The 18,234-nt window shown below is 40.1% G+C and overlaps 1 protein-coding gene across 27 annotated transcripts in view; it reads right to left on the reverse strand.

Moving 5' to 3' along the window:
• Positions 1-18,234, reverse strand: part of ZBTB20 (zinc finger and BTB domain containing 20) — a 913,066-nt gene that overhangs the window by 121,310 nt on the left and 773,522 nt on the right. The window contains exon 1 of one of the 27 annotated variants that reach the window (XM_080655547.1): positions 7,993-8,343. The exons of 25 other annotated variants lie outside the window; for them this stretch is intronic. The gene's annotated coding sequence lies outside the window, so the exon portion shown is untranslated. Of the gene's footprint in view, positions 1-7,992; positions 8,344-18,234 lie in introns of those variants that run through there. One more of the 27 variants, XM_080655545.1, reaches the window with a different exon arrangement.

The raw sequence follows: 18,234 nt of genomic DNA on the forward strand, positions 1-18,234 counted from the left end.
AACATTTAGAGATCCTTAGCTGGACAAGAAAATTCACATTTTCTGCTTTACAAAAGAATAAAAAAATCATTGAATTTATTACCATCGACTTTATTGAAATTAATGAAGAGTCATCCATACGAATGCAATGTCAAGGGCTTCCTCCCTCTTTTTCTTCATGTAAGTGTTTGACAAAGGCATGTATCTTCTGAGAAGCCGGCCTGATTGGTCCAGGTTGGCACTGTTTCAGTGTTTGGCCTACGGCGGCTGCTTAGGAATAATTTTGTCTCATCCTCTCTATTTTCCTGGACCGTAACAGATTCAGACACGTGGTATGCAAAGGAAATCCAAGTCCTTTAAAAATGCTATTTCTTTTCGTACTAAAGCCAAGCCAGTTCTACTTTGGCCAAATGATCTTATCAAGATTTAATAAGAGATATTCAGTAATATCTCCAATCTGTGAGAAGACACAGAAATAAGGAAGATAATTTATTACATACAGTATACATATATTTTCCCTTCTGAAACAAGGGAGAGACCCAATCAAACGTATTATCTTGGTACTGAGAATAATATAATACTGACACAAATTTCATGGAGGTTATTCATTTCAATTAATTAAAAAAAGAAACAAGCACTTCTTTCCATATTAAACCTGATACTGCAGATATATTTTCACTTACTGCTGAAAATATTTTGGCTTCCTAAAGGCACCTTACTAACACAGCTGCTTTGCCCTCCTCTGCACTGTCACAATTCAGAACCGGTAACATTTCAGCCAGGTCTGCAGACTAATTGGATGAAACAATTGCATTGTAGGATTAAGATTCCTCTGCAGGATCAAATGAGAGGAGATCTGCACAGTTCAGAGAGCCTGAAAGATTTTCAATGAACACAACCAAACTATTATATGTTCTTATAATATGTGTGAGGATTTAACTTCATACTTAAGAATATCAACAAACTGGGAGAAATTTAGGTTTATAAACTTCATTTTCCACCCTGTCTTTACTTCTCCCCTGCCCTCTTTTGGGTCTTAGAACAAATGCTTCATGAACTCTTTTGAAAAGTGCCAGGAAATCTCTTCTTCAACTGCCTTGATTTTATATGTGTAGTTGAACACACCTTAAAGCAGAGAGCCCCACAAACCAGAGTGGGATGATAATTTAAATACAGACTTAGGGGTAAGAGCTCCATCTACTGAATCAGTTAGATCATTGTTTGTACCCCATAGTTATCCCATTCACTACTTTTGCCTCTCAGAGGTTTTGGAGAGAACAGAAAAGTTACAGACCAAAACCACCGGGCTTTGAGTCTGATGCCACTGAATATTTCCCAGATAGCCTGAGCCCCTTTCCTTTGCCCTTCCCAGTCTCCAAAGTTTTCCATGTCTCAATATAAAAGAAAAATGGGATGCTTTGCTATGTAAACCATCCTTGGAAAGAGGTAGAAAGCCATTGGTTATTGAAGGAAAAACCCTAGATAGCTAAAGGGAAAAGCGACAGAAAGAAAATCACTCCACCTGCCCAGTTGAGCAGTCCAGGTAAGAAGCAAAGAGTAGCCAGCCGACTTACTCTGCCTGCCTTGCATCACCGCTGCGGATGTCTGCAGCCACCAGGACCAGCGCGCCTGGGCTCTCCCCGCTGCACAGTGTAGTTGTGGCATTGGGAATTTGCTGTGGCTTCGTAAGATTATGGGGATATGCTTCAGCAAGCCAAAAAAAGTCACAAACAAAATTCAGAAAAAGAAAAAAAAAGTATGAAAACAGCTGATCTTATTGGAGAAGCTCTTGGCATTTTCCTTCATATGCCATAGTTTTCTTCGGTATTTCCTGATTCTGTGATCAGAAAAATAATCATATCATGTTTATTACTGTTGTTTTTTCAGGGTTGCTGGTGGTGAGGGTGGTACAGTGAGTGAGAACAAACAGACAGACCAGGGAGTAGCAAGGTAAAAATTACTTCTCCCACTTGTTTGAAAGCTTTCCAGATTATGAGGTTAGAAAGTTTTTCTTCAGAATACTGAAGACATATAGAGATCACAAACAAGAAAAAATGGTCATAGTCGTTCTAGATTGGAAAAGTAAAAGACTTTTAAACACAGTAACATATATGGAACAAAACAAACTGTTCTGAATAAACTTGGACGTTAATATAGCTGCATAATATTCAGGAGTGTATAAGACTTATACAAATATTTTATAAATTAAGATAAATCATTAGAATATAAATAGTTATTAATAAGTATATGCATATGTTAAATAATCAGATGGAGGCAACAGTTGGATTTTTAAATTATGAAAAATAAAAATATAGTAAATTAAAAATTTGCATTAATGCTAATCAATCTTCTTTTATGCAATAATAGAATTACTATAAATGTAAAGTGGATTTGTTTCTCTGTGTGTATGTATGTATATCTGTACCAAGTATTAATGAATTACTCCGAAAGATGGTATGTTGCATAGAGATAAAAACTGAATTATTTTAAACTGGGCATTTAAAATATCAGCATTAACTTGGCAGATTTCTTTCTTTTTATTAAAAAATACATTAAATTTTCAGGTTCTGTTTTAAAGCATGAGAAAAACAAATTAGAAAAGCATTGCATATCAATATGTACTTTGTAAAAAAAATCATTTGCATTTATTAGAATATTTAGTTCTTGAAAAATGGCTAATTGGATTTTCTTCAAGCTTTTGCAAGACAAGTTCAATTCTGAGTCAAAAATAACTGAGAAATTTCACCTCAAAATGAAAATATTCTTGGATAGTTTTAAAGGCCTGAAAAACAATATCTGCACCATAACTATAACAAACAGCTAATGAACAAATATATTTTGGCAAGAAGCAATAAGAATTGCAAAGCTTGCGAGGGTTATCGCAGACCTGAGAAAGGTAACCAAGTGAGGAAACATCAAATGGAGTTAATGGAGATAAAGCATTCTGAAAAATGGAAAATGTTAACAATCACTGACAAGAAAAAATATACTTCAACAGTGATGACAACAACAAAACAAAACAACTAGAAATATCTAGCTCCAGAAGCAAAGTCTGACTACTTGTTAAGCAAGAGAGAACCTACTTCTTTGTCATTCCCTCTGGAAGCTTGGCTTAAAAAAGAAAAAAAAAGTTGCACAAAAGATACATGTGTTTCTTTTCTGGTATTATTACGGGCCCACCTAGATTTAGCTTTCGATTCTAGATGAGATCAGGCATGTTCAGACTAGCACATCTTTGCTCTGTAAGCACAGAACTGCTATCATTTCACTGGCAAATTCTCATATCCCCAAATTTATGCACAATAGATGCCCTTAAAAATCTGCAAATTTTCTACCTCACTCAAATACCTCCTTGAGTTATTTTTTTTTAAAGCGTACTCTGTTAGTATTAAGCCGAGAAGTTAAGACAGGCGACTCCTATAAGGAAGGAAAGTTGATTAGTACTTACCCTAAGAATAAAGTGCAAGCCTTAATGAGGGAATCTACTCTTGCTCTATGATTTTTAGGAGGGAGTCCAGGTCTACACTCAGCTTTCGCCCTTTTCCCTTCTGGAAAACTGAGAAGACTCACTGAAGGTGGCACTGAGCAAGATCATACAAATCAACAGCCTTACCTGTGGCCATTCAGAAGACTGCACTTCGGTGTGTGTTTAAAACTATGAATAAAGTCAGAGACAGCGCATGCTCAGCAGGCAATTTAAAAATATTTATAACATTGTTGTTTCAAAAACAAATTTCCTCAAACAAAGCAAAACTCACATTTCTGATCCATGCCAAGTTTAACATTCTGAGACAAAGCTGTTTTGGAGTTTTCCGCTGGGGGAAAAAAGGCTTCTAAAATTTTTTGTTGAACGAAAAATAGTTCTCCCTTCCCTTTTGGGTACTCTTAAAGGGGTGGAATAGATTTTCCTCCAAGTTTTCAACAAAATTCACCCCCCGGTTAAGATAAGGCATTAGAAACTTAAGGTCTGAAAGAAAGAAATTTAGAGAAAGTAACAAGGAACTAAAAACTACGGGTTTTAAAGAATGCAATGGTCATCTGAATCTTCAAGGCAGACTTACTTTTTACTATACAAAAAAAATCCTGATACAAACAGGATATATTATGTACATATAAAAAAGTTATGTAGCAATAAGAATAATATATAGACACACATTTGCATACCTAGGGAAGTTACGTTTTTCTTTTGCTAATTAAAATCTGAACTCTCTTCAAAACTGAAAAAGAAATACATCAAAAATCTAGGAGAAACCCCATAATAATGTCAGTAGAATTCCTCTGCTTTTACATAGCAAGCATGAAGAGGAAGGCATACCAACTGGTTAAATCTCGTGTTATGTAAAATTTAAAAATGATTAAATATGGCTTTTAAAGTGTTAATTGCAGTAGGAATGCCTGGTACCCCTGGCTGAGAATTTCTTTCTCCTCCTTGAGTTCTCCTAAAGTATTCCATTTTACCAACTATCACCACTCCAAACCCTGCATGCCCCACAGATCTCACAGATCTTATTTAAATCTCTCACTTAATTCTTAAGTCTCTGAATGACTTTCAGCCCCTGCTCTACTTTCCAGGGGTGCTCAGCCGGCCTCACCAAAGCTCCCCAGACACATCTCTCAGTATCTTTGATGCTTTCAAGCTCAGCAGAGGGTGTAAAAAAAAAAAATCAATGATTAAAAAAAAAGTTTATTAAAGTGAAACTAGGAGTGCTGATTTGAAGAAGTTGCTTCTACTTTTATTTCCCTCGCAACTCAGCACAGGTGTTTCCTAACTTATACCACTGTGCATGCTGACAAGGGGGAGGGTTCTATCCAGGTGAGGGAGTGGGCCAGGGACCAGACTAGCAAGCATTTAGGATTTCCAGCCTCATGTGTTAATGGATGTGTTTAAAAATTGACCCCCCAAAAAGCCTAGAATGAGGTTTCTTTTGGCAAATGATGAAGCCAGTATACTGAAATAATTAAAGCTTTGTCCTCAAATAAAGCATCAGATCAACAGAACAAAAACAAAGATAAAAATTGCACACCCATATGCATACGCGTACATACACTCTCTCACACACAGATACACAAAACTAGCGGGTGAGGGGGAGAAGGAAATTAAATAAAAGAAAACAAACAGAGTCCAAACAGGCCATTCTCCGAAAAGGAATCTAAATAAAAAGTCATATGATATCTGATAGTGCAGGACACGTCGCCAAGAACTGGAGCGGATTGCCTACAGGAAGAAAGGGCCAGTGTATTGCAGCTCAAAGAGCTTTTCTTTCCTCCTCCTCTATTTTTTTTCCCTTTTCTCCTCGACTGTGAATGTGTTACTCTCAGGTCAGATCCACGAGGAATCCCAGAATGACAGCTATCACTTTTCACTGTCCTCCTGGCGGCACAACCAGCTGATAGGAGCTGACTGAGTTGGGATCAAGAGGGGCTGATGCAGGTTTCAGAAGCAGCCTTTTACCACAACCCTCTGCCCTTTCAAAGACACTCCTTGGTCACATCAAAAATAGACACCCCCCGCCCCCCAAAAAAAGCAAAAAACAACACAAAAAAACAAAAACGCATGTATAACAGCCCACAGCAACAAAAAAGTTCAGGGGGGAAAAATCAGAAACAAGCCAATAGGGGGGAAAAAAGCTCTTGCTTTCAATATAAAACTTTTTAAAGACTGAGTTTCTTTTTTCTTATTTTGGTGACTTTCTCTTTAAAGATCTTTTTCTCCTCCAGCATTATTAGAAGCATTTGGAATCTCTACAAAAGTATAGAAAAGTCTGAAGGCAATACAAAAATTTTCCTGAAGAAAACACACAACAGTAAGAAGTGAGCTACCCTAGAAAATTTTGGATTTGCCAAAAGTTCCCCTAATTCTAATGTCTTTCAGTGAGTTCAAATGCAAACACTGGCCACCTAACTCTTGTTGCTTTTTTTCTTTTTCTTTGAAGGATCATTACTGAGGCAACACATACATAGTATGGTTTTCCCCAAAAAACTAGTTATCAAGTTACTACCAACGTAAGGTGCTCACACCTCGCAGCAAGTAGGGTAGGGTTTACTGACTAGACATTACACTTTGCCTTGATATGAATTACACCCTTAAGAAGCAATTATATAAATGCATTCTAAAAAATATGGGGAACATGTATATATCTCAATTTTCTCTACGGTTTCCCTTCCCAAGGACAGAAATATATTTTCAGTGAGTAAAAACAAAGAGTTTCTGAATCTTGAAATCACTGTAGCTAGTTCCTAAAACAGTTATCTGTGGCTAGGTACTGCACATCACATATAAGAATTTTTTTGGTGCTTATAAATTTACCCCTTCTTCAGTTTTGTGTCTATTATTTACCTCAAAACAATTTCCAAATGACAATCGAAATATAAATGCATTAGGAGAACTTTTAGAAAGAAAGCCTTTTCTTGGGTATGTATTTCAAAAATATTAGTATAAAGATATAAATGTACAGCAGATAGAAAAGATGGGATTGTTTACTATATTTTGCACATACAGTTCATATGCTGATAATTTTTTCTTTTGTTGGATCATTAATTTGAAAATGATAAGCACTCTGGAATGTTTGCTACAAACACAAATTCACGGCAAAAATACACATGCAGAGGCAAAATATCGGATGGAGAATACAAAGCTCCCTGGTCAGAATCACTGGGAAATCTCAGTTGAACTAATGGATCATGGATGGGGTAGTAACCACTCTGGGGGTTTTGTCATTTAGGTAATTAGATAGAAACAAAAATAAAATACAAATATCGACTCACTTCGTACCTTTCTGAATAACTGACAAGTGACACAAGTGGTACCTTTTAAACATATGAATGCAAAAACTTGTGATACTGAATGAACTACTGTACCCCATTGGTATTTTGGGAACCCCAAATCCACGATGAACTTTTTGCCCAAGTGGCAAAAGTAGAAGACTTTCTCAACACTAAATGGATCACTCGGTGGACTCTCATTCTGTCCTCCACGGGATTTGGGGACCCGGAAAAGGGAAAGAGAGGGTCTGAGGAGATGCAACCTGAACAACTTTCATTGTGAGTAGGAAAAAAACAGCATAGAGTGAGCATAGGACAGTGGGGTTTAGAAAGATTAAAAGTGGAGAAAAGAGCAACATACCCAACTTAATTAGTCTATTTCCTTTTTATTTTTTATGTATATATATTGAGGTGATGGGGAGAAAAGATAACTGGGTTTCTTTTGAAGGTCTTTGTGTCTTTATAGAGTGAATGTTCTGTTCCCGTCTCTTTCTTTTTAGGCAAAAAACTAATAAAAATAGAAAAACATATATCAGACATTAAGCTGACTCCCCCCACCCCCCTTCCCTTTGTAAAGAACTCTTTGTTCTCTAGTGAAAATGCTGAAAAATCCCCGGGCAGCTACTCCCTGAAACAAGTGCAAAACACTTAGAGGCTTTTGGGCTGGCTGGGAGCCAGGAACCCTCCCGCTGTCTGGTTAGAAGAGGAAAAAAAGAAGAGAGAGGGAGCGGGAGAGAGGGGAAGAGAGATGGGGGGGGGGGGGCAGAGAGAGAGGGAGAGAGAAGGGGAGGGAGAGATATGAATTGGAGAGATAGAGAGAGAGAGAGAGAGAGAAAGAGAGAGAGAGAGAGAGAGAGAGAGAGATGAATTGGAGCTTCCTTTAATAGACATAGGAAGTAGCTTTTTTTTTTTCTTTTTCTTTTTTTCAAAACTGGCGGTCAAGCGTTAAGTAACTCCCGTCTAAATCCACCTGCTAGAAATGAACTTGGGTAACCCCCCAGGGGTGCACAAAGACAGGAAAGACAGGAACCCACTCCATACTCTTTTCCACCTCCGCTGTACTGCTTCCATTCTTTCTGCTCCCATACACAAATGCCCACAGATCTCATACCACCCTCCTTGCCCCCCAACAACAAACACAGCAAAATACATGCTCCCTCGGTCTCCTAAAAAAAAAAAAAAAAAAAAAAAAAAAAAGGCTTTTCCATCTTGGTTGCGACACAGTGATAAGGGGTAGCGAACATCTCATACCTGGTGTGAATGCTAATCAGTCAGGAGTTCTCCTTTTCCCAAGACAGGGAACTGTTTCCTTCCAAATTTATTAGAACCTCCTCCACTGCCTCTTTGAAAAACCTTCTTTGTCACCCTCTCCCAAGTCCCGATACTTCTTTAAAAAAAAAATGGCTTCGGAGCTCCTTCTATTCTTGATATTGATTCTCTCTCTCCCCCCACCCCTCCTCCTCTCTCCTGTCTGTGTCTCTTCTGAGTGGTCTATTGATAAGTCCCTGGAGGCACTGGGTCAGCCTGCCCGTAGGAAACCAGACACAATGCACAAATCTCCGAGTGCCATTCTGCCATCAGCAAGCAGACCACGTTTAGGAGAGAGAGAGAGAGAGAGAGAGAGAGAGAGAGAGAGAGAGAGAGAGAGAACACAGTAGAGCAAGAGACAGAGAGAGAGAGAGAGAGAGAGAGAGAGACCAACTGAGGGAGGGAGAGACGGAGAGAGAGGAGGGGGGAGAGGGGGGAGAGAGAGAGAGAGAGAGAGAGAGAGAGAGAGACACGGAGGGAGAGAGAGTGTGAGAAAAGACTGATTGGAACAGGAGGGAGGGAGAGAGAAAGGGAGAGGGAGAGAGAGAGCGCGAGAGGGAGAGCGACACTGCCAGTCAGGTTAATCATCCCCACTTTAATTAGCTGTTCGGCTTAGACATAAAACAATTGAATTTGAATGATCTGTCAGCAGGCTCGGCTGAACCAAAGGGGAAAAGCGAATATTACAAAAAGACTGTTGGTGTGTTCTGATAAGCAATACTGCTCGTACTGACAAATCCTCAAAGGGGGAACTATTAAAACTTACAACTAAACAAAAAGTGCAAATACAAATGGCACTAGATAGAGGTCTTTTTAAAAAATGGAGTGAGTGTTCTCCCCTAGTTTTATGAACGGTGGATATTTACGTGCAGGTGCCCACAAATTAGGGTCTGTGTGTAATGTGTGAAAGTTTATTAAGGATCGTCTAGGAGTGCAGCAGACAGATGCTGCAGAGAACAAGACAGGTACAGCCGGCTGCTGAGCCTAGATCTTGGAGGGAGATGGATGCTGGAAGAAGCGGCACCGTGGCAAGAGAGCAGCGCAGACAAAGTCAGTGGGCAGAGAGGCAGGCAGATTTTAGGCACGGCACGATCTCCTCTAAAAAGGCAAAAGTTCTGATGCAATAATAGGTGCAAAACAATCCATCCAGTCTCCTCTCTCGGGAGCACTCCAAGGTACAGTTAAAATGGATTAATCTTTGTGACAAACAGAGCTGGCAAGGCAGGCGATGGCAGACACCGAAGGCGATTCACACACCCAGAGGATCCCGGAGCCAGGCAAAGCCACAGAGATCCATCTCTCTGACGCCCTAATCGGGCAGATAAGGAAACTGAGGCCCAGAGGCTGGGGCTCATAAATCATGAAGGCAATGCCAACGACACTGGAACCCAGCTCAAGCAGCCCACAAGGCAGAGCTCTTTCCCGAACACCAGCTAACCTGCAGCTCTCTAAAGATTCTGGCCCAACAGGTATGAAAATCACCCTTGTGAATAACACGATTCCTCCATCTATACAGCTGGTGCACAAACCTCCAATTTTTAAACATGTCTAAGTAGCAATATTTTTGTCCATTATGAATTCTAGGAATGCAAGTCCTTAATTCCTTCTCAGAGAAAAGCAAAAAATTATAACCTTGTAGAGGCCCCGTCTCAGCAAGGTGTAGCTGAGACAGATTTTAGGCATGGCATTCCAGGCTGGCAAAGGCCAGCGCATCAATCTACAAAGACCTCTTCCAGCATTTGCAATTCTCTCCGTGAATATGTGCTATATGTCACCATGTAAAGAGATGTGGTGCTCTCATACAACTCATTTTAAAAAATATAGGCACACTGTGGGTGAAAGAGATTGAGTTTTTCAGCTTACAGTGTCATTTGAAATCACGGCTGAGATGTTCTACCTGAAAGATAAGCTATGGGCGACTTTTCCGATATATTTCAATTGAAATGAGCTACTAAAATAGAAAGGGGAAACTGTAGTATCTGCCCACGTACTTGATGGTATCTTTTTTTGGGACACATATAATCATATTCAGGAAGGATTTCCCTCTTGACAACAGATAAATGAAGGTACTTTCTTTAAGGGGGAAAGAGGTGCTTATGAAGAGAACAGTGCCATCAGATGTTACTGGAGAGATTAAGTCTCTCGTCCTAGAACAAGAATCACAGAGCATAGAAAAGCGAAAACGATCTCTCAGTCATGCTTCAGCAATGATGTTGCTACTTAGGGTGAGAGAATAAAACTGAAAAAATGTCAGACACCTGGGAGCCCACTCAAAGGCAAGTAATCTGGGAGAAGTCAAAGCCAGAGTAATTTAGTTTATTTGCACACCAACCTCTTTAAGCATGGCTCTTGCGGCAGGTCTAAAACACGTGCTCCACAGTCAGTCAGTTTGGAGAAAGGAGTGGTCAGTGATTTTGACACTGGTGGGTCCTCCTGCAGGTCTCAGAGCACCTGACAGGCAAGAGCCCAGGGCAGAGCAGTGAAGTGCCTGCTAAATGCATGCGGGGTGAACGGAGGGAACAAGAGAATGCGCTTTGGGGTCAGATCATTATAACATTGCCTAAGTCGCAGACACTCTCAGAGACTCAGTTTCCCTATTTGCGAAAAGTGATACAATTGATTGCATAAGGTTGCTTTCAGGATGATATGCACTAACATATATAAAGTCCATGGCTGGTCATTACATGGTGATTACTATTGAGGAAGGCTTGACATGAGGTTGGAAATCTGCAGAACTGCATACTCTGGATGTGCTGAGTGTGTTCTAATCAAAGCAGCAGGTACAAGACATGAACACACATAGCAAAGCAGGGATGTCATATACGAACTTTTATTAGAAAGAGTTGGCAATATAGACTATAAAGGTTAGAACCCCAAAGTTCCAGAATCTACACTCAAGGATCATCTCAGGGTTGTGTGATCCCTTGTTCCCAGACTTTGGGATATTTCCTGGCTCATAATGATAACAATAATCAACATATTACTGAACACTTGATTTGTGTTAAGCACTCCGCTTAGTACTTTCCGCATTGTTATTGAACTTCAGTGTTACAACAACCCTATCAATTAGGTGCTACAAATCCCCATTTCGTGGAAAAGAAAATCAAAGCATAGAAGGGTTAAGTAACTTGCTTAAAAGCACACAACTAGTAAGTGTGGAGCTGGAGATAAAATCCAGTTGACTAACTTCAAAGCCCTCATCCTCAGCCACGATGCTGGGCTGACACACAGTAGGTATTGGTAAATATGAGTTGAATAAATGAGCAAATGCATACAATACCAGTGTTTTGATTTCACTAAAAAATAAGTAAAAATCTGTGCACAATCTCTTGAGAGAACCCTGCTCTTGGATTGTACAAGCTGTTCCTCTTCTCTAGCTCACTTTGGGTGGCAGCCCTTGCCCAGAAGCTGGGCTGAGCCATGTCCCTGCGTGGTATTGAAAATGGATGAGGTGAAGATCACTGGCTATGACCACCCAGGGCACTGAAATATCTGAAGGCATTTTCAACACTTTGAGGGTAGTGTTAGCACATGGGTTATTAATTGGCTTAATTCCAGTTCAGATAATTACATCGTGTCTCTTTAATTTTTCCCTGACCATGCCATTCTTCACTTCCTGTCACAAATGTGCTCTTTAGAAAAGCACATGAACGCACACAAACATGTAGTTATATTTAAGGTTTGCATAATCCACAGGGTGTTCTTTTTTCCTAAATGATTAGTGGATAGCAGCCATGTGGTAAATGAATTAATGGGCAAAAGAAGGAAAGTCATTGCAAAATAAAGATAACTAGTTGAAGCTAAGATTTTTGTGTGGCTCTGAAATAAACAGATTTTTAAACCATTTTCTTGGTGACAGGATTCCAGTCATTTTTTTTTTCCTTCATGGGCAGATATTTAAAGAGTTGTAACCAGCTCGTGATAAGCTCATTTCCTGATACTATGTAGTTTCCAGCATGAAAAATAGCAATGAAAAGTGATCTTTTAAAGTAGGAAGTGAGGAGAATAGGTCCTGAATGGCACAGTATATTGAACCCATGGGTCTTAGAACAGTCATTAATCCAATTATTAGACCTTGACTTATTTGGCAGGTTTTCTTCTTTGCCAAACATATCATTAGATTAATCTTCAACTCATAGGAGAAGAGAATAAGGGATCCCCATTTAATAAGTTTAAGGAAGTTTGTCAGTCATAAGCAGACAAAACACTTCTCCTTTTCCCAAAGAAAGCTGGCCTTTGAAATACTTGAAAAGACTGTGTCTATATGATACCAAAGAATATCTCCTCGAAGCATATATTTTAATTATGAACACAACTAGTTAAATGCACCCATAGCAGAGCATGGTTTCTTCATCATTTTCAGAGTACATTTGTATGAACAAGTCACCAAATACAGGATGTATAGAAAGTCAGGGAATAAAGGGTTAATTTATTTACTATGCATGAGAGTTTCTAGACCTTTGCTTCCTCAGCTTTCAGCTCAAAATTCCATGCATACTCCGCACATAATAATAAATGCCATAATTCAACGTATGCCATAATTTGATTTACTTTCAGGCACCTTTTCTGGTTAAGCTCTCAAACCTTTCCTTCCTATAAACTTCCTCCAAATTATTCTCCGTGGCCCTCTGTAAATCATCATTTAAAATTGGTGTTTGTGGGATAACTCTGATGCTGTAGAGAGATTTGTATCAAACTAGCCTATTTCCTTTTGAGAATCAGTGGTCCAGTTCCATGCCAAATTAAATTTAAATTAAAGAAGAATCAAATGCCAGTCCTTTACCACCTCTTTGACCACAGTGATAATGACAGCAGTCACTCAGTGACGACTTCTAACTTGTCACTCATGCCTTGAGACAGATTTTTGGGACAAGGTCTTTGCACTCTGCTTGGCATATTTAATGTATTGCGTGGTATCACACCTACCCAAGGTGGTAGATGATATCTCAAAAAAGCTGGAGGCAACAACTGTTAATTCTCTTAGTTCTTTATATGCAATTGCAATTTATTCTCTCTAATATGTGAAAGGGGTATACTATTACCCTAAGACTAGTGATGTGATGCTTAGATTAAAGTAGTATCATTGTGTAGGATATTTAAGAATTAGCTAGCAAAAAGCACTTGTACTGGCAATTTTCATAGCCTCACCACTAATTTAACAGCAAGAAGTCTTTGGGTAACACATTTAAAATTCAAAATTTAAGTGAATTTTGTTTTTTGTTTGTTTTTTTTCTCTGTAATGCCTTTTGTCATTCCCTTTATTTTTTATTTTTTAATTTTTTAAATTTCTTTATTGATTAAAGTATTACATATGTGTCCTTATTCCCCCATTACCCCCACCCTCCATTCATGCCCCCACCCCCTTGTTGTCTGTGTCCATTGATTAGGCTTATATGCATGCATATAAGTCCTTTGGTTGATCTCTCCCCCTTACGCCCACCGTCCCCTACCTTCCCTGAGGTTTGACGTTCTGATTGATGTTTCTCTGTCTCTGGATCTGTTTTTGTTCATCAGTTTATGTTGTTCATTATATTCCACAAATGAGTGAGATCATTGATATTTATCTTTCTCTGCCTGGCTTATTTCACTTAGCATAATGCTCTCCATCTCCATCCATGTTGTTGTAAATGGTAAGAACTCCTTCTTTTTTAACGCAGCGTAGTGTTCTATTGTGTAGATGTACCACTGTTTTTCAATCCACTCATCTGCTGATGGGCACTTAGGCTGTTTCCAAATCTTAGCTATGGTGAATTGTGCTGCTATGAACATAGGGGTGCATATATCCTTTCTGATTCGTGTTTCTAGTTTCTTGGGATATATTCCTAGAAGTGGGATCACTGGGTCAAATGGGAGTTCCATTTTTAGTTTTTTGAGGAAACTCCATACTGTTCTCCACAGTGGCTGCACCAGTCTGCATTCCCACCAGCAGTGCACGAGGGTTCCTTTTTGTCCGCATCCTCACCAGCATTTGCCATTTGTTGATTTGTTGATGATAGCCATTCTGACAGGTGTGAGATGGTATCTCATTGTTGTTTTGATTTGCATCTCTCTGATGATTAGTAACTTTGAGCAGGTTTTCATATGTCTCTTGGCCTTCCTTCTGTCTTCTTTCAAAAAGTGTCTATTTAGATCAGTTGCCCATTTTTTGATTGGGTTGTTTATCTTCTTTTTGTTAAGTTGTATGAGTTCCCTGTAAATGTTGGAGATTAAACCCTTATCGTTGATATCATTGGCAAGTATGTTCTCCCATGCAGTGGGCTTTCTTGTTGTTTTATTGATGGTTTCCTTTACTGTGCAAAAGCTTTTTATTTTGATGTAGTCCCATTTGTTTATTTTCTCTTTAGTTTCCATTGCCCTAGGAGCAGTATCAGTGAAGAAGTTCCTTCGGCATATGTCTGAGATTTCTCTGCCTGTGGATTCCTCTAGTATTTTTATGGTTTCCCGTTGTATGTTTAAGTCCTTGATCCATTTTGAGTTTATTTTTGTGTATGGTGTAAGTTGGTGGTCTAGTTTCATTTTTTTGTATGTATCTGTCCAGTTTTCCCAACACCATTTATTGAAGAGACTATCTTAACTCCATTGTATGTTCATGCCTCCTTTGTCAAATATTAATTGGGCATAGTGATTTGAGTCGATTTCTGGGTTCTCTATTCTATTCCATTGATCTATATGTCTGTTCTTGTGCCAGTACCAGGCAGTTTTGAGAACAGTGGCTTTGTAATACAGCTTGATATCTGGTATTGAGATCCCACCTACTTTGTGAATTTTGTATTCACAAGAAAATTGGAAAAAATTTATATTGCTTATTAGAGGTAAGTAATCACTTGGTTTTAAATTTCAGTGTCATCTGGAAACAGCCTGATAGGTTTTATAAAAGCATAGAATCTTAGACCTACAAGGTATTCAGGACATTCTCTCTCTCTCTTCTTCGTCTTTTTTTTTTAGTTTATAGAAGAGAACTAAGTGGCAGAGATATTTTACTGAATAAACTTAAGGTCACACAACTTGGTAGAAGCAAAACTAGTACTGGAACCAGGTTCTGCTGTTTCCTGCTCCTGCTTCCACGCTTTTCACAATCATACTCTTGTCTCTCATAGTCCTGCTGCTCCCCTTTAGGACATATTTTATTAAAGAAACTCTTACATTCTGAGGCTGAGAAAGGGGTACTATATTCCTACTGTAGTCTGATAAACACACTAAAAGGGACTGTGGTAGGCTGAATAATGACCCCACAAAAGATATCCATGTCCTACCCCCAGAACCTTACATGGCAAAGGGATCTTGTGTATGTGATTAAATTAAGGGTACTGAAATGGGCAGATTATCCTGGATTATCTAGGTATCCTCTAAATGTAATCACAAGGGTTCTCAAGAGAGGCAGGAGGATCAGAGCTAATAGTATGAGATGTGATGACATAAGCAAGAGGTTGGAGTTATTTGTAGAAGGGGTCATGACCAAAAGATTGCAGATGGCTTTCAGAAGCTAGAAAAGGCAAATAAATGAATTATCCCCTAGAACTGTGGTTGGCAAACTGCAGCTCGCGAGCCACATGCAGCTCTTTGGCCCCTTGAGTGTGGCTCTTCCACAAAATACCACGGCCTGGGCGAGTCTATTTTGAAGTGGCATTAGAAGAAGTTTAAAAAATTTGGCTCTCAAAAGAAATTTCAACCGTTGTACTGTTGATATTTGGCTCTGTTGACTAATGAGTTTGCCGACCACTGCCCTAGAACCTCCAGAGGAACCAGCCCTACCAGATTCCCCTACCTTGATCTGAACATTATCTCACAACACAGCTGAACTGTTTCTTAGCTTTAAAAAAAGCTGACATACGACCTTGTTCACTCAAACTGAGCTTGTGATGCAAGAACTTCTTACCAGTCTTCAGAAAAGTATTGACTTAGATAGGCCAATAATGGGGCTCGCCCTCTGGCCCTTAAGAACTTCCTTTTAGGTTGACATGGAAGTATCTATCTGAAGATTGTTAGTTAATGGATCAGTTGTCTGTAGCTCCATCTAATCATATTTACCCATGTCCAGCCTTATAGTGGCTCTTCATTAGAGGGTGGGCAATCATATCTCCAAGATAATGAACAACAGTAGATTCTAGTTAGAAGCAAACTGAAGGGTTTTGCTGTTCAATCTTGAGTGTCAAAAGGTCTAAACTCATTCTAAACAATGTGATATTCTCTTGCTAGCCCCCATCCCACATTTGTTCTGTTCTTTCCTCAGAAAGGTAGGAATAGAGAAAATAAACAGCATGAAGGAAGCATCAGGCAAAATAAACTTCCTTCTTGTCTAACTATCTTGCTTTAATGTATCATTTCCATTAAGTTATTGCATACAATCAGTAGGACAGGGCTCCTAAAAGAATGGTCATTGGCAGCATCAGCATTGCCTAGAAACTTGTCAGAGAAATACATCCTTGGGCCCTATTCCAGACTACTAAAGTAGATATCTAAGTACCTATATTTTAAAAAGCCTGCTAGGTAATTCTAGAGCCTGGCTGAGGATCACTGTCATAGAGCAAATCTATGAGGTTCCACAAGGTTACTGAAGTACATGAGTAGGGTCCCCTGCTCACCTGGGTGTAATTGTGGTTCTGTCACCATCTATGTGACATTGGATCACGTTCTTAATCTACTTATCTCTTCATCTACAATATGGGAATGATGGTAACAACAACAATAATCCCTCTGTCTATGCAAAAGGCTAATGTAGGACTTAGTAAAATCATAAATATGAAAATATTTTGTAAGTGCAGAATTATTATTATGGAAAAAAACATTAATTTGGATTGTGAGTGTCCTGAGACCAAGGTATTAGGGATATCGCCTTGATATTAACTGGGCTTTGAAGTAATAACAATAAAAAAATTTAAAAAAATAACTCTCAAGATGTCAGGTCCAATTCTTCAAGCCAAAATGAAGGGTGGAAGTCTGTAGACTTTCAAAGGATATTATATTGGACTAGAGGCCCGGTGCATGAAATTCATGCACAGGGGTATGTCCCTCAGCCCACCCTGCACCCTCTCCAATCTGGGACCCCTCAAGGAATGTCCGGCTGCCCGTTTAGGCCTGATCCCGGTAAGATCAGGCCTAAATGGGCAGTTGGAAATCCCTCTCACAATCCAGGACTGTTGGCTCCCAACTGCTCTCCTGCTTGCCTTCCTGATTGCCCCTAACTGCTTCTGTCTGCCAGCCTGATCACCCCCTAACCACTCCTCTGCCAGCCTGATTGATGCCTAATTGCTCCCCTGCCAGTCTGTTTGCCCCTAACTGCCCTCCCCTGCAGGCCTGGTCACCCATAACTGCCCTCCCCTGCAGGCCTGGTACTTCCCAACTGCTCTCCCCTGCAGGCCTGGGTCCCCTCCAACTGCCCTTCCTTGCAGGCCCGGTCACCCCCAACTTCCCTCCTCTGCTGGCCTGATCCCTAACTACCCACCCCTGCAGGCTTGATCGCCCCCAACTACCCTCCCTTGCAGGCCTGGCACCTTCCAACTGTCCTCCCCTGCTGGCCATCTTGTGTCCACATGGGGGCAGTCATCATTGACCACATGGGGGCAGCCATATTGTGTGTTGGAGTGACGGTCAATTTGCTTATTATTCTTTTATTAGCTAGGATTAGATAGGATAGAGGCCTGGTGCATGGGTGGGGGCCAGCTGGTTTGCCCTGAAGGGTGTCCTGGATTAGGGTGGGGGTTCCCTTGGGGCGTGGGGTGGCCTGGGCCAGGGGCCTGTGGTGGTTTGCAGGCTGGCCACGCCCCCCGGCAACCCTGGTATCTGGGATTTATTTATCTTCTATAATTGAAACTTTATAGCCTTGAGCAGAGCCAAGCCTCCTGCTCACTCTGTGGCCACAGCCATTTTTGTTGGGATTTATTTATCTTCTATAATTGAAACTTTGTAGCCTTGAGTGGAGGCCTGGGCCCGCCAGGGTGTGCAGAAAGCTTGGCTTCCTCCATTGCCAGGGAAACCCAAGCCTCCTGCTCTCTCTGTGGCCGCAGCCATCTTGGTTGGGTTAATTTGCATACTCACTACTGATTGGCTGGTGGTTATGGCTTGTGGGTATAGCGGAGGTGTGGTCAATTTGCATATTACTCTTTTATTAGATAGGATAGAGGACTCACTGGCCAATGTTACTGGAACCAAGTTTCTGGAATTAAGTGCTGGTTTCTTGATTTGAAG

This window comes from Plecotus auritus (genome assembly GCF_963455305.1).
Source record: "Plecotus auritus genome assembly, chromosome: 2".
In the NCBI taxonomy this organism is placed as follows: Eukaryota; Metazoa; Chordata; class Mammalia; order Chiroptera; family Vespertilionidae; genus Plecotus; species Plecotus auritus.